General features: G+C 34.3%; 1 long non-coding RNA gene across 1 annotated transcript; it reads left to right on the plus strand.

Annotated features, from left to right (window-relative positions):
• The first annotated feature begins 4401 nt into the window (after window positions 1–4401).
• LOC149486971 (uncharacterized) lies at window positions 4402–5664 on the plus strand. The gene is made up of 2 exons (XR_016315861.1): window positions 4402–4806; window positions 5441–5664. It is a non-coding gene; the product is annotated as an uncharacterized LOC149486971 (long non-coding RNA).
• The last annotated feature ends 9992 nt before the right edge of the window (window positions 5665–15656 follow it).

A 15656-nucleotide genomic window follows, 5' to 3' on the forward strand; every position in this document is an offset into this window, starting at 1 on the left:
ATTATTACCTGAGTTGAAAGGGCCAGGATAATAGCATCAAATTTTAACCTTATGGTTTAGCGAATAAAGTATATTTTCATATTCCGTTTGTGTCCGTGTATAGTTCATAGAAATGGTCCATCCATGGTGTTGACGACGAAAGAAGAAGACAATAAACTTGTGCGTATATAGTTTAATATTTAAAATTACAAAGTGCGTTTGGTAGAATTAATTAATTTTAGTGAGGGAGTGTTCTGCTCAGCGGTTGCGTGGCGAGTTGAAGTCGTAGAGGACAGTGGGGTCAATCCGCGGCCAATCGCACGGCGCCGCGACGTGACGACGCGATGACGCAGTCGCAACGCTCCGTTCTGCACGATTTTGTTGCGGCAACATGCTCCCGGCCTTGGAACGTGCTGGTTCCAACGAACTGTCGACCACGAAGCGAAGAATCAGCTATCTGGTGAAGGAAGCGGACAAATTTTAGTGAACGCCCGACGCACGATGCCGTCTGCAGTACGAATGTCGGCCACTCGTGCTACTCCATCCTTCCCCGGATATGTCGCGTGGATGCGCCCCAAGCTCCACTTCAACGGCGGCAATCGGTCGTCCTTAATGAGAACGAGCGTGTTCTCCTTGAGCTCCCCCTTGTGCTGGTGCCATCTGGTTCGCGTTTGCATCTCGGAGACATACTCTTTGGACCAACGATTCCAAAAGTGCTGGCGTATTTGTTCCACCCTCTGGAACCTCGGGAGACGAAGCTCAGGCACGTCGTATAGCAGCTCAGCCGTTACAGGTGCAGTCAGCGGACGACCAACCAGGAAATGTGCAGGGCTAAGTGGAAGGAAATCATTGGGATCTGTGGAAAGATGGGTCAAAGGACGGGAGTTCAGGACAGCTTCAACCTGGGTCAATACTGTGCTAAACTCCTCGAACGTTAGATGTGCGTTACCTACTACACGTTTGAGATGGTGCTTGCAGCTTTTTACTCCAGCTTCCCACAATCCCCCGAAATGACTAGCGTAAAAAGGTATCATTTTAAAATTAATATTTTGCGAAGTTGCATATGCTTTAATTTCATCAGAACAGGTAGCTAAAAATTTTTTGAACTCATTCATGAGACCGACAAAATTCTTCCCATTGTCAGAAAAGATAGTCACGGGTGTACCTCGCCGCGATATAAAACGTTTCAAAGCTAATAGATATGATTCCGACGATAGATCGCTAACAAGTTCCAAGTGAACCGCGCGTGTAACAAAACATATAAATAAGCATATGCACGATTTTTGTAATTTAGCACCTCTGCCTTTACGATTCAACGTGAACACTGGGCCAGCGTAGTCGACAGTCGACACCACAACGTATAAACGGATAACCTGGGTCCAGACGCTCCTGCGGTAGATTCCCCATAATAGGCGCGACCGTAGTCGGTTGCAGTCGTGCGCAGCGCATGCACGAATGTACCACCTTCCTAGCGAGGTTTCTGCCGCCGACCGGCCACCACATCTCTCTGAGCGTAAACAGTAGAAGCTGTGGCCCGGCGTGGAGTAAACGTTCATGCTCGAACCGAAAAAGCAAAAGTGAAAAATGATGATTAGCTGCGATTAAAATAGGAAATTTTTTATTAAAACTAAAATTTGGCGAATTTTGAATACGCCCACCTACACGAATTAAATTATTATTTGCGTCAAAGAATGCATTTAATTTAGAAATTTGATTGTAGCCTGATATATTCGTTATATTTTTATTATTTTTAAGCGCATAGTAAATATCGGGAAACGATTCCTGTTGACTCAACTTTGCTAACGTTAATTCAGCACGATTTAATTCCTCGACTGATAATAAACCTGTCCACTTATTAGTTTTATTTCGCGCGTTATTAATAAAACGTAATACATAAGCAGCTGCGCGTTTAAGTCTATTATATTGTGAAAATCGAGAAAAAATAATTAAATTATCGTTTAAATTATTACTTATGTGACAACAAATATTTGTAGATTTAATTTCCGGTAAATCTGTATTAATTAATTTGGAATGTTTTAAATCGGACAATTCAAAATGTACATTATGTAAAAATAACGGACCCTCCCACCATAAAGATGAGGAGCTAAGCGCTTCTAGACTTTGCCCGCGTGAGACTAAATCGGCTGGATTATCCTTGCCTGCGACGTGACGCCATGGATGTTCCTTGGTCAGCTCGTGAATCTCTGCCGTCCTATTTTGAACATAAGGTTTTAATAAATTAATAGGCATACCTAACCAACCTAAAACGATAGTTGAATCTGTCCAAAATACAATTTTATCAAATTTTGAACGCAGTGATCCAATAAGCTTATAATATAATCGTGCACCTAACAACGCACCACACAACTCTAATCTAGGTATAGTTGTAGGTTTAGTCGGCGCGATCTTACCCTTCGAACATATCAAGCGCACTGTGACATCAGCTGTTGCATTGATCGTACGAGCGTATGCGCAAGCTCCGTACGCGACCTGTGAAGCATCGGTAAATATATGTAGTTCGGTTCGCACTGGATCAATGCACATAACGTGACGCGGTATTCGTAAACTACTAAGAAAAGATAATCCATTTATAAACTTATCCCATATTTGCGAAATTTCGTTAGGAACCGATTCATCCCACGTCAATTTTAACAACCAACATCTTTGTAATAAATGCTTTGCGATAGTAATAAACGGACTTAATAATCCTAGCGGATCGTATATTTGTGAAGCGCACGATAAAATAATACGTTTTGTCACGACTTCACTCTTTTGTATAATTTGCGTGAAATAATAAATATAATCATCGAGACTATTCCATCCGATACCTAAAGTTTTATTGTTACAAGTTTTATTCAGTAAACATAGATCGTGTGTTTGCGATTCATTAACGCTAGGCGTAATTAAATTTAAATTATGACTAAAAATCCATTTTCGTAATTTAATACAAGCTGACTCTAAAAGACTACTAGTTTCTTTACAAATATTTTCTAATTCGGATATAGAATTCGATGAAACTATGAGATCGTCAACGTAAAAACAATTATTAATAGTATCGGCTACATACGGAATATTCGAGTGTTTGGCTAATTCCTTTAAACATCTACAACTTAGATACGGTGCGGATGCCGTTCCGTACGTCACGGTGTTGAGTCGGTACACCCTCAGCGGCTCTGAGGGATCATCCCGCCACAAGATCAGCTGCAGGTCACGCTGATCTTCAGCAATATTCAATTGCCTGTAAAATTTCTCAATGTCAGCGCATGCAACATACCTATTCTCGCGAAAACGTAATAAAATAGAAATCAAGTCACCTTGAATAGCAGGTCCAATCATTTGTATGTCGTTTAATGATACGCCGGAACTAGACTTCATACTCGCATCAAAAACTACGCGTAATTTAGTTGTGGTGGCGTGCTCCCTAAACACACCATGATGCGGTACGAAATAGTGCGGATTCCCATACGTATTGACGAGACTCATATGACCTAAATTAATATACTCCTGTATAAAATCAGAATACATCTTTTTATAATTAGTATTTTGCTGAAGACGTTTCTCTAACGCGTAAAAACGACGTTCAGCTTGTGCGCGTGTATTACCTAATAACTCAGGTGATTGTTTCAACGGAATTGAAACACAGAAACGACCATCGGAAAGTCGACGTGTTGTGCGAATAAAATGTTCCTCACAAGCAATATTATCTTCGCTCGATAATTGCTGTAATTTATTGCTAGGCGCGGATAATTCTTCTAATTCCCAGAAATTCCTAACTAACTTATCGAGTGAATCATCTTCCGTGGATAATGTCGAATAATTACAATTAATATGTGATAATTTTTTATTATTAGTATACGGAAAAGATTTAATTGCACCTGACACTATCCAACCTAATTTGGTGTTTTGAAGGAAAGGACCACTTTTCAGGCGCATTTTTCCTTCGGTTATTAATTCCCAAAATAAATCAGCACCGATCAGTAAATCAATAGGTTGACTTTCGTAAAAATTGGGATCAGCTAACAATAAATTGTGAGGAATATTAAATTGATTTAAATTAACCGTGGTTGTAGGCAATTTTGATGTAATTTGGGGCAAAATCAAACATTGAAAACGGGCAGTGAAGCTCCCGTCGCGCGATTTAATTTCAATGTTACAAGATTGCGAACATTGCGTAATAGAATTACCTACACCGTGAATATGTTGAGTGGACTGTAATATTCGTATATTTAATTTATTTGCAAACGATTGCGTTATAAAGGATCGCTCGCTTCCGCTATCTAGAACTGCGCGTGCGCAATAATACTCACCCGATTCATTATATACTTCAACTATCGCCGTAGACAATATGACAATCTGTTGCGAATAATTGTCATCCTTTGTATGCATAACGGTTTGTGCGTGATTAATACATTGAGGTTGCATGTGTGCGTTATCTACTGAAACCACTGAAACGGGATGCGTATTAGTAAGCGAGGGGTGCTCGTACGTAGTTAACGTCACTGTATTTTGTTTAATTGGTGATAATTTAATTGCATCACAAAGTAAACTATTGTGCTTTTGTTCACACTTTCTACACGGACCAAAAAGACAAGTACCAACTAAATGACCTGGACGCATACAATTAATGCATAAGTCTTTATCCTTTATGAAACTAAACCTATGTTGCGGGGATAAGTCGAGAAACTTCTGGCATGAATACAGCTGATGCTTTTCGTTACATAGCAAACATGACTTGTAATGGCTGCGCGACTTATTGGATTGCGATTTAGATTGTTTGTTATCCGAAACTATGTTGCAATGAATTTTGGATGATGAATTTTTATTTTGGTAAGTAGAAAATTTATTTGAGTTATTTGAAATACTAGGTTTATTGTGATTTACGGATAGTGTAGTTAATAAATCGGCTTTTTCTTTAATGAATTCTAATAAATCGTTTAGTTTAATAATTTTGTCCTTGTTTATTTTATAAAAAGTGTTTTTAAATTGTTCCCACTCGCGTTCAGTGGTAGGATCTAACTTTGAAACTACGATATAAATAATCAAAGTGTCCCAGTATTCCGTGGGTTCTCCTAAGATTTTAAGAATACGTAAATTTTTTAAAACTGTATCAATTAAATTGTGTAATTGACTAGCCGATTCTCTTGAGACGTTTTGAAGTGAAAATATTGCTTTAATGTGACTTTGCACTATCAATCGCGTGTTATTAAAACGGTGTAATAAAAGCTCCCATGCAACCAGATAATTTTCGGATGAAAATTCAACGTTTTCTATAACGATTTTGGCATCGCCTTTTAAACTCGCCTTTAAATAATGGAATTTTTGAACCGGTGGTATTGTTTTCGAATTATGAATTAAGGATGAAAACGTGTCGCGAAATTCTACCCAGTGTTCATGTGAACCGTCAAAGCTAGGTACAGAAATAGTCGGTAATTTTACTGAATCGTTATTAAAATTGTTACAGGTCGTATGGTCGTGCGCTAAGGAACAGTCAATGGATTTATTAACAGATCTATCCTCGGAATTATCTGGGTTTACCATGCAGTCCAGCATCGCCAGGACAACATAATATTCCCTCTCAAACTCTACGCGTGATTCTATGAGTTTATCCGTTTCTGACTCCGGGACAAGATCTTCGATTTTACTTTGTACTTGGTTGAAATCGTTCATTAAACTTTGTGCACCTGGTATACGTAATTTTAGTTCTGCCCTTTGATGTGTATCAAGATCCACGTTTTCAAAAGACGAAACATATTTCTTAAAATTCGTTAGCCTACATTTGATTAACCCCCTTTTTTTCCTCAAATCCTTAAGCTCCTTTTGCTCAGAAAGAGACATAATGACTGAAGTAAAAAGCTACAAGTACTTACGTGCCACGTGAAGCAGATTCTTCGGTTGCGTAAAAGCACGTGAGGAGGCAAGCAACACCGAAAGCTCTGGAATATACAAAGCACAGTATCACTCAGATGAAGCTTTACAGGGTTGGATAAATTAGCTGGCCGTCTTACCAAACTGCACTGTAATTTTGCGACTTCCTTGCCGATTGCGTCTCCAAAATCCAGGATGTGATCCGGTGTCGAAGGTCCAGAAAATGTTGACGACGAAAGAAGAAGACAATAAACTTGTGCGTATATAGTTTAATATTTAAAATTACAAAGTGCGTTTGGTAGAATTAATTAATTTTAGTGAGGGAGTGTTCTGCTCAGCGGTTGCGTGGCGAGTTGAAGTCGTAGAGGACAGTGGGGTCAATCCGCGGCCAATCGCACGGCGCCGCGACGTGACGACGCGATGACGCAGTCGCAACGCTCCGTTCTGCACGATTTTGTTGCGGCAACACATGGTCATGGTGGATTGTATTGCACTGATATTCTTAGATTTTAGCTGATCTAAGTTTATTGGTTACACGAAAAATAGACTAGAAATGTTAGCCACACAGAAACTGATGATGCGTTAACTTCTGCTCTATATAGGCCTGTGATATAGGCCCTTTTTTGTTAACTTTTGTTGTTTTCGTAACAAATATGTAGTTGTTACAATAAAGGGATTTTTATTCAACACTCCAGTTGATGGCATACATTTTGAGTGCCAGTAATTAAAACATATATTTAAACTGACTAAGTATATTCCTTTTTAAGGTAATAATTAAACCAATTCCTACGCATTTTAATTCACTAGAATTTAGTGTTTTTTTCCTTTCTAAATCAAATATAAAAGTAAATTTAGGATAAGTTCTTATCTCTATTGACGTGCAAATAATCCAGCCATATTGTAATAAGTAGAAGAACGACCTGTAATTGCTCATAGGGCTTCATTCGAGTTAATCTTTTTACATGCAGAGGGGTTAAGAGACGTATGGACACTTTAACATACAACGAGTTGTTTCTAACAGTTATTATTACTTCGAATAATAAAGATTAGTACATTTCGTTTCATAACAGAAAAGTTATAATACCTATATTATTAATGTAAACCTAAGTATACATACATATAGTACAATTTCACAAAAAAACATGAAACTATTTATAAACTTAAAATTTACTAACAGGACCACTTTGTCTAATTTCTCTAGCGACAATAAACGTTGAGGGAGTGAAAAAAGGAACGAAAGCTTATATAAAAGCCCCCATAAAAGCTATTCACAATAATGTGAAATCGCGAGCGAAGCTGCAAACGGAAAGCTAGCGTTATTATTCCGTATTCGACATAATAATAACATGTTTATTACTATTTACATTATATCTCTACAGTAGTCAATATGGGTAATTTTTATAGTTTAAAAACGTTTATTAAAGGTGAAACAAGCCCTAATATACTTCGCTAGTTTCAATACAAAAACGGAAGCGGTTGATGGCACTTCGTTTTTAGTCGTCTGTTGCAGACGCGATGTTTGCGCAGTTTTTATACTATATTATCTGTGGCCAGCTTGACGGATATATTAGTTATCTTGTTATAACTTCATGGCGCTTTTTTAAAGATCGCTTATGGATAATGATCCATTATAGATATTTCTAAAATACCTAGTTCATCGTCTGAATGCTTCTTTTAATCAATATTTTTTTTTAATATAGCTGTCAACAATAATTAATGTCTATAGTATATATTAGAAAGTACATTAGAAAAAACCAATGTTGATATTTTACGAAACAATCAATTCGACAATATGCACAATGATTTCAACACGCATAATATTATTAAGTACCTACAAAAAATTGAACAAATCGAATAAAATATAAAAAAAAATGGAATAAATAGTATATCGTCGTTGATTAAATTAATCAAGTCAATTAGTTCAATTGTTTTGTTTAATTTGGTCCTCATAAGACCATAATACTACGAAATAAATATCATATAATCGAATGAAGTTATAAAAAATACTTATATTATTAATTATTATTGAATAATATTTTGCCTGTTATGCGATGGTGGCGCCATCTCTTCAAAGCTTCGGGAATAATCTGAGGAACTTATAATTTTGTAGGCGGAAAATAAATGGCGCTATAAACATTTGACATTTCTCATACGAAAGATAGAACAGGGTCGGTATTAAATTTCGTATTTTACTTGATCATTATATAATAAAGTGTTTAATGGGTATGAAATATTATAAATATATGAATTACGATATTGTATTTAATTATTTAATTGTTCCAAGTAATTATTTATATTTATATGCAATTTTATTCCTATATCCATCAACATTTAGATTCTGATTTGAATATATCGATGTCAAAATATTGTTTCGTTCTATATTTTTGTGTTTTATAACTCATGTCACCAAATAACAATGAATCGGCCAACTCGTTGATCGACTCGGTCTACGAAATCCTGATCGCGTCATGAGGGTTGCCACACCTTACAATTTATTCAAAATGTATAGGGTCAACCGGGGCAAATGCAACTATGGGGCTATGGCAACTAGTTATCATAACTAATTTATTAGAGTTGTTGTAATAAATCGCCACCTATGATTCAATAGCTCAACGACTAATAAATCTTACAAGTAATAGATGGTGCCCCTACGATGAAAACTATTTGATTGATAGGCCATTGTGTCAAACCGCTATTTTGAAGTTGGTGTGCGTAAAAACAGGTGGCGAGTTTTGCAGACAAAAAAATTGTTTAGGAGTGATTTTTTGCAGGTGTTTTTGATTGGACACGATTATCACAAGCCGTTAAGCATATTTCATTTATATTTTTAGTGCGTTAGTTGACTCTATTTTGTGTTATTGATGCAGTTACAATTGCCTCATGAAAATTTCACTGTGGGGTTATTGCAACTGTGAGGTTAGTTACAATAGCCCCTTATATTTTTGTATGAAACTAAAAACACTAGTGATGTGACAGTGTCGATATTTTTATTATGTATCCTTCTTAGTAGTCAAAATATATTTTCTTTATGATTAATTAAAGAAGAACCATCGATTATTTCTTCGATATTATACCCAGAGACGGGTTCATAAGTAAAATTCAAATTAGATAAAGCGTGGTTAAAGAATATAAGTAACTAAAAACGATAGGTAGGATAGTTCTGTGATTGTTCAAGTAATTTTTAGTAAACGGTTGATTAACTAATAAACGTATTTTGTTTGGTTTACGTTTTTAACAATATTTAACACAAAGAATATTATTTGTTCTGACCAAAAACTAAAATTGACTTAGTAGGTAGTACACTGTTATTTTTTTTTGTTGCGATTTAAAGTGGTAAATCAAAGTAGGTACATGAGTTTTTCCTCTAAATAATGCGGCGCCATCTACGATCGCAACGTTATTGTATAGATAACGTTATTGTATATATATATAGAATAATAAAAGTATATCGATGAATAAGTTTTTTGCATTCCCCACACTAATTCTCTAACAAATAGTTGCATTTGCCCCACAATCAGAAAAATAAGATTTTTCCTGAAAACTCGTTCTTGCTACACGGTAATCCAGTTCAAAATCCTATGAATAACATGAAATCTCATAAATATATTCTATATTCGTTGTTTTATATGAAATAGAAGAAGAGCTATGGCAGTTAGTTGCATTTACCCCCGACTAGGGGTTAATGTAACTTTTTCTACCAATTTTAGGAAATATTCTCACTACCAGTTATTTATAAGACTACTGTATTGCTTGATTGGTTGAAAATAATCTTGAATAAATACAAAAATCACTAAATGGGTCAAATAAATGACCAAATATAAAAGGAGATAACTGCAACCGATCAAACTTGAAACTTGTTATTTTTTAGTTGCATTTGCCCCGGTTGACCCTACACAAAAAACGTTGTAAAACAAAATTATTGTTCAAATATGATTTCCGTATGAATAGTAAGTATGATGTATCAGAAAAAATAACTGCTTATTTGACTAACTTGCCTAAAGAGTACATCTGTAAAGGCTTTGTAGATATGCACAACAAGTCTGTACAAGATTTTCATGATACTAGAAAAATCAATTTAATAGTGGACAGGTATTTTATCTACAATATAATGTTATCTAAACAAAAAAAAAATACAAAAAATAATAAAACTTTTTCTTCAACTGGTAACCCTATGGCCTGCCACAGATGCAATTTAGTCTCTGTAATAGTTTCGATGCTATCGCCTCATGTCGTGAAAAAAACCTTAGGGCGTCACACGTGGCACTAATACTTATATCCGGATCCGAATGGGAATTTACTAAAATTCATTCGTTTTCTAAGAATATTTAAAGATTTAACTTATAACAATTATTATCATTAATTAACATAATATTTCTTATAAAATTAATATTTAAATAATATACTAATATTGTTTATAATACGTTTAATAATACTTGATTTCGTAGATTAATCCACATATACATATATGATTTAGATCTACTTTTAAGAGCTACTGGTTCCAGTAAATGCTACAAATTTGCATGTTAAGAGACAGAAGCTAACTTTAATTAAGCACACACTGACACACAAAACAAAGCTCTGTTTTATTATACCTATGTCATTCTCTTCCTTTCCTATTATAAATTAATTTCGAAAAATAAGGAAAGCAGAGTTTATATATACTAATAAAATAGTCTCATTGTATGCTTGCCCATCTCTTAGTTCATAAACTAAGTAAAAATCGTTTCCAATTTCATGTGGCATAATATTATAGGGTCTGTTTGTTAATATAAATTGGTATAAAATCATAGAAAATCTATCTCGAGCTATAGTTTTTGGGAAATGTAAGTGCAATGTACAATGTACATAAAAATTAAAAAAGTGATTGACAAAAGCTGCTGATGAGCTTACTACCTACAATACCTACTTACAGTCATCGGCGTCGTTATAGTATTTCTAAAGTTACTTGAGATCTATGACTAACTCGCATAAACTTTTATTAAATTAACATAAAATGTTCCTCATTACATATATGGATAGAGAACCGACTTCAGGCCATAGCAATTCACAAATTCACACCAAAGCAATTTAAATCTACATATACCAACCCACTTTTTTAATACTATTTTAGACTACATTTTTTGAAGTGAAAACTTCTTTAGCGGCGTTGAGCATTTTTTCTGTAATGGGTATAAAATCTTAAACTCGCGTCAGGACACGTGACCTGATCGAAAAAGCGTAAGACGGATGGATATATAAAATAATATAATATATAATATGATATATAATATCAAACATGCTCAACGTTAATAATCACGTTTTCACTTCTGCCGACACTCCCGGAGTGCAACTTTTTTTTTTGTTATTTATTCTTTATTTATCACATGTAATTAATCATTTAATATCTTTCAATAAAATCGCCGTGGTATCATTATCAGAAAATTGCAAAGTAAGAATAACTAAGATCTCAGCATTCAAGAGACAAAGGAAACGATAATTTAATTAATTCATATGCATATAGCGTAGAATATGTGTGTATTTAAGCCAGACTGCAATAGATCTAACGTCTCACCAAGTAATACGCATAAATAATTTTATTTTATATAACTTAGCTCTTAGGTGTACTGTACAAGTACAACAATATAACTTTAGCTACAACTCCCACAGTTCGCATCAAAACTTCGGAAAACTCGATTAAGTTGAGAACATTTTTAACGCTTCAATAAAACAAAATCACACGTTAATTCGTAAAAATTGCATTCTGAAACATAATGTCGGTAGTAATTTAGAAAGTTTCTCACTTTAATCCCACGATTGTTGATCAAAAATTAATTTTGAGTGCGGAAACCGCGCGACGGCGACGTGACCGAAGTTTCGAGACGCTTTGAAATGTCCGAATTGCAGGCAAAATGTTTAAAAAGAGCAAAATGTGCTATTTTTTGTTTAAATGTCCGCTGAAAGCAGACACTAGACAATTATGATGCATTATGTTATGAGCATGCGAGCATGTTGGTTAATTGGCTAAAATAACGTGCAAAAAAAATTACATACAACATTTCATTACTCTAGAAAAAGAAAAACCCTTACATTTTCATTTTACTGTTAAATAGAATTCTGCTTATATTTTATTCAAAAAGTTGTTTGAAACATAAGACTTTTTTCAAATACATGTCTGTTGCTCCTCCAATAAGATGCATAAGAACTATTGACTCAAGGAATTCTGATGATTACAATTTGATCAAAATCCTACGGCGAAATTGAATAAAGAAAATAGTTAATTATTGACGAAATTTGTTGTTAAGTAGGTATATTAATAAAGCAGATAAAGTAAACAAAATATGATTGTCTTCATATGTAAATATCAGTATATTTACATTTTCTTTTTACGTAGAAAACCAACAACGCTATCAACAAGTAATTTTAATCACCGCATAAAATAATTAGACTTCATTTCGCGAAAAATCACTGGGTTAAAAATTAGTCCGATTGTCATTTTCGTAAAATACGATGTTATGAAACTACTTTTATTTTTATCGTTGGATATTTAGCAAGAAATAGCCAAGTCATATTTGGTAATAATTCTCAACTAGTTTTCGGACCGCGATTTCGCACGCCCACACTTATACTTTATCGCACAACAGCCGCTCACAATACAAATATCCACCCACTTCTAGTGTAATACAGACTTTTTAAATTCGATCGCAGAGAAGAACTAAAAAAATTGTCTGCATCTGGAAGAGTACTGTAATACTTAGGCAATAATCACTCTCATACTTTTAACTTCCTATAAAGAAAAATCTTACAATGTAACAGTAACAGAAGATATATTCTTCTGCCCCACACCCCACAAGGAGACGCAGACCACTGGTACTTACTTCTCTCTTGCGTAATCAATTTTGTTTTCAAAAAGCTCAAGGCCTCATCTTCCTCCAATTGTATTTCTCTTTGCCAAAATTCTTTGAATGAAATCATACACCTGAAAGTGTAACATAGAAACTTTGAGATTCGTAACATTAAGTAAGGATTATAACAGACGACGCTGATGAGTCTCGTTTAAAAGTGAAAATATATTAAAGAGTTCTAATCGCAATTTTCCACAGAACCTGGATGGCCTTGGTTTCATTTAGGTCAGCCTTTCATGTTTCAGGACAGTACGTAGCTAGAGCTTCTAATCGTTATAATCGCGCACGCAATTCCTTTATGTTAATGGTTTTATGTACCTAAGGACAATTTATAGCTATTCGTATTTTCTTTGGACTGAATTTACGTTGCATTCATAAATAGGCTACATAAAGATGCTACAGCTTTACTGTTAATTACGTAGTTTCTGAGGGCGTTGGGCGGATATATTTCAAATAATTGTCTTCCTCTGCGCTCTACTTCCTTTCCAAGAAATATATAGTCTGCCATATTATTGACTGTACTGAAGTAGGAAATCATGACCTCCTGTTTGGATTTCACTTACCATTTTGAGCATAAAACGTATAGTAATAAGTTACACTTAAACATATTTTAAAATTTAATTCCTACGTTTTTTGTAATATTTATAATGCTATACAGAAATTATGTTAACATGTTCCAGAGGGACAAATAATAAATGAACAGTGTAAGTAGGTACACTAATTGTTAGGTATACATACTACCTACTTAAATGTGTACAGCAGTCGAAGTATGTATTGACATCGTTATGGTCTGGAATGTAACTTTGTAATTTTACATTACTATATCGTAAATAAGATTTTGTAATTGAAGGATGAATTTGATACCTGAGGTATTATTATTTATTTTGTTTGTACTTACCTAACAATTTTTAAATAGGCCAGTTACGCCGTTAAAAATCCGATACATCTGAATTTATGAAGAAGTATATTAAAAGTAATTGCGTCTTTTTACCAACAGATAAACACCCATAAATGTTTATGAAACTTGCTAATTTCATTACAGCTTATTAAATATTACTCTATTCATTTCACAGCAACCCACTTAAAGAATAACTTATCCGAAAATTAACCTCATTAAATTATTTGATTAGAATCTCTACTATCTTATTTAAATGAAGCTCCTAAGAATCAAAATAGTTCGCTTTAACCAGCGACGCCGCGTCTCTACGACAGACAAAGGCTTCAAACATATTACGAACCCTCCTTTCCCGTAAACGAAACAATACGACCAAAAGGAACAAAAAATTGTCTACCCCGTTAGGCGGGGACTGCAAGTTACTTATCACGTTTTATACAAACATATCTATACATTTATTTTATGCACTTTTTCATTAACATCAAATAAAGGGCCTAAAAATTTAAAACACATTCCTATATCAAAACATACTAACACTTAAAGCGACATTACTCGGTAATTTCTATTTTTTATTGCGGTTTCGCTTAAAACCTATCTGAAGTTACGTTTCAAACGATGATCACTCGTGACGTTTACAGGGAACAACACTCGAGACCCCTCCCCTCCCCCTGTGAGCCTCCCCCTCCCCTAACCATCGCTCTGGTACGTGCTACGGCGATACTACGAAGAAAGTCGTGTTTGGTTTATACGGAAAAAAGTCAAACTTGAACTAAAAAGCCACAGTTAACGTAAAATGAAACATATTTTACGATGATTTCTTTGTAAAGTAGATTTAACGATGCTTATTTAAATATGTTTTTAAGTTTATTAAATTAAATTACTGATAAACACGGACTTAACTCTTAAGAAAGTCTTAAACATACTTCATTAACGATTAAAATATGAATAAAATATTATTCAATAAGATATTTATAACGTTAGACGTAATTGAAACAATCCAATCGGAATTTGAAGCAAGATTTGAGTAAGGGGCTTCTCCTAAGGTTTCACTGCTTACAGGTTTGTAACTAAGTTGGGTTTAGCGAAATATCTCGAATTTGTCGGCTCCTATTAATTCAACGTACCAGTTTCCAAGGATTCGTGAACGTCTTGTTGACGAATTTATAACTAAATAACATTTATTAATGTTTCATGTTCGACTCATAAATATGATAGTTCGAGCGGGAACTTAAAATCTTAAGATACGAGTTTCATTGAATGTTCTTCAACAAAGTCATCTGAACTTCATAAGATGCTAATTAAATTTAGATATTGATAATAATTTAAAACTAACTTACATTTCTATTGCAATTTACAAAGTGAATTTGGAGATGTATGTATAAAAAGTTATTAAAAATACTGTAAATACATATTTCTATGTATGAATTACATAATTATTATAATAATAACATTTTGTATACAATCACCTCGGGGAAAACATGGGAACTCAAACCCAAAGAGCCTTGAGTGCTCCTCAAATAAAAAATAAAATAAGAGCATAATATAAATACATCATCAAGCATTTGTACCATCAAATCTTAAGAGATTTCTCTGAACACGATTTATTATTTATGCAAATTCAAAAACGTTATTGGACGCTATTTCCTAATCCCGCTACACTGAATGCTGATTAAATTTTATAGAGATTAGTTAGTAAAAGCTTATATTATGTTTTGTTAAAAGTGTATTATAAAGCAGAGTCCTCGACCACGTTTGTATGACTGTCTGTACATCTCTCTGCGATAAATTCAAAATCTACTGTCCCAATTTTCACAGTTTTAATTGAGAATTAGTTTTACACTGTAAAAGTTTACCTAGAGACAAAGCCGCTATCAATGTACAAAATCAAAATATTAAATATACGGTGCTACAAGTATCAAACCTAACATAACACCATTTCAATTCAAGCAATCACAGTTTAATTTTAATCCAAAACTCCGAACAGTACTTTTAATTTGAATCGAAGAACGGATTCCAAAGAACCATTAAGAGTTAAT

Source organism: Colias philodice, chromosome 7 (genome assembly GCF_061535455.1).
Source record: "Colias philodice isolate Cphi_HAF_F1 chromosome 7, ilColPhil1 Martin Lab GWU primary, whole genome shotgun sequence".
Classification (NCBI taxonomy): domain Eukaryota; kingdom Metazoa; phylum Arthropoda; class Insecta; order Lepidoptera; family Pieridae; genus Colias; species Colias philodice.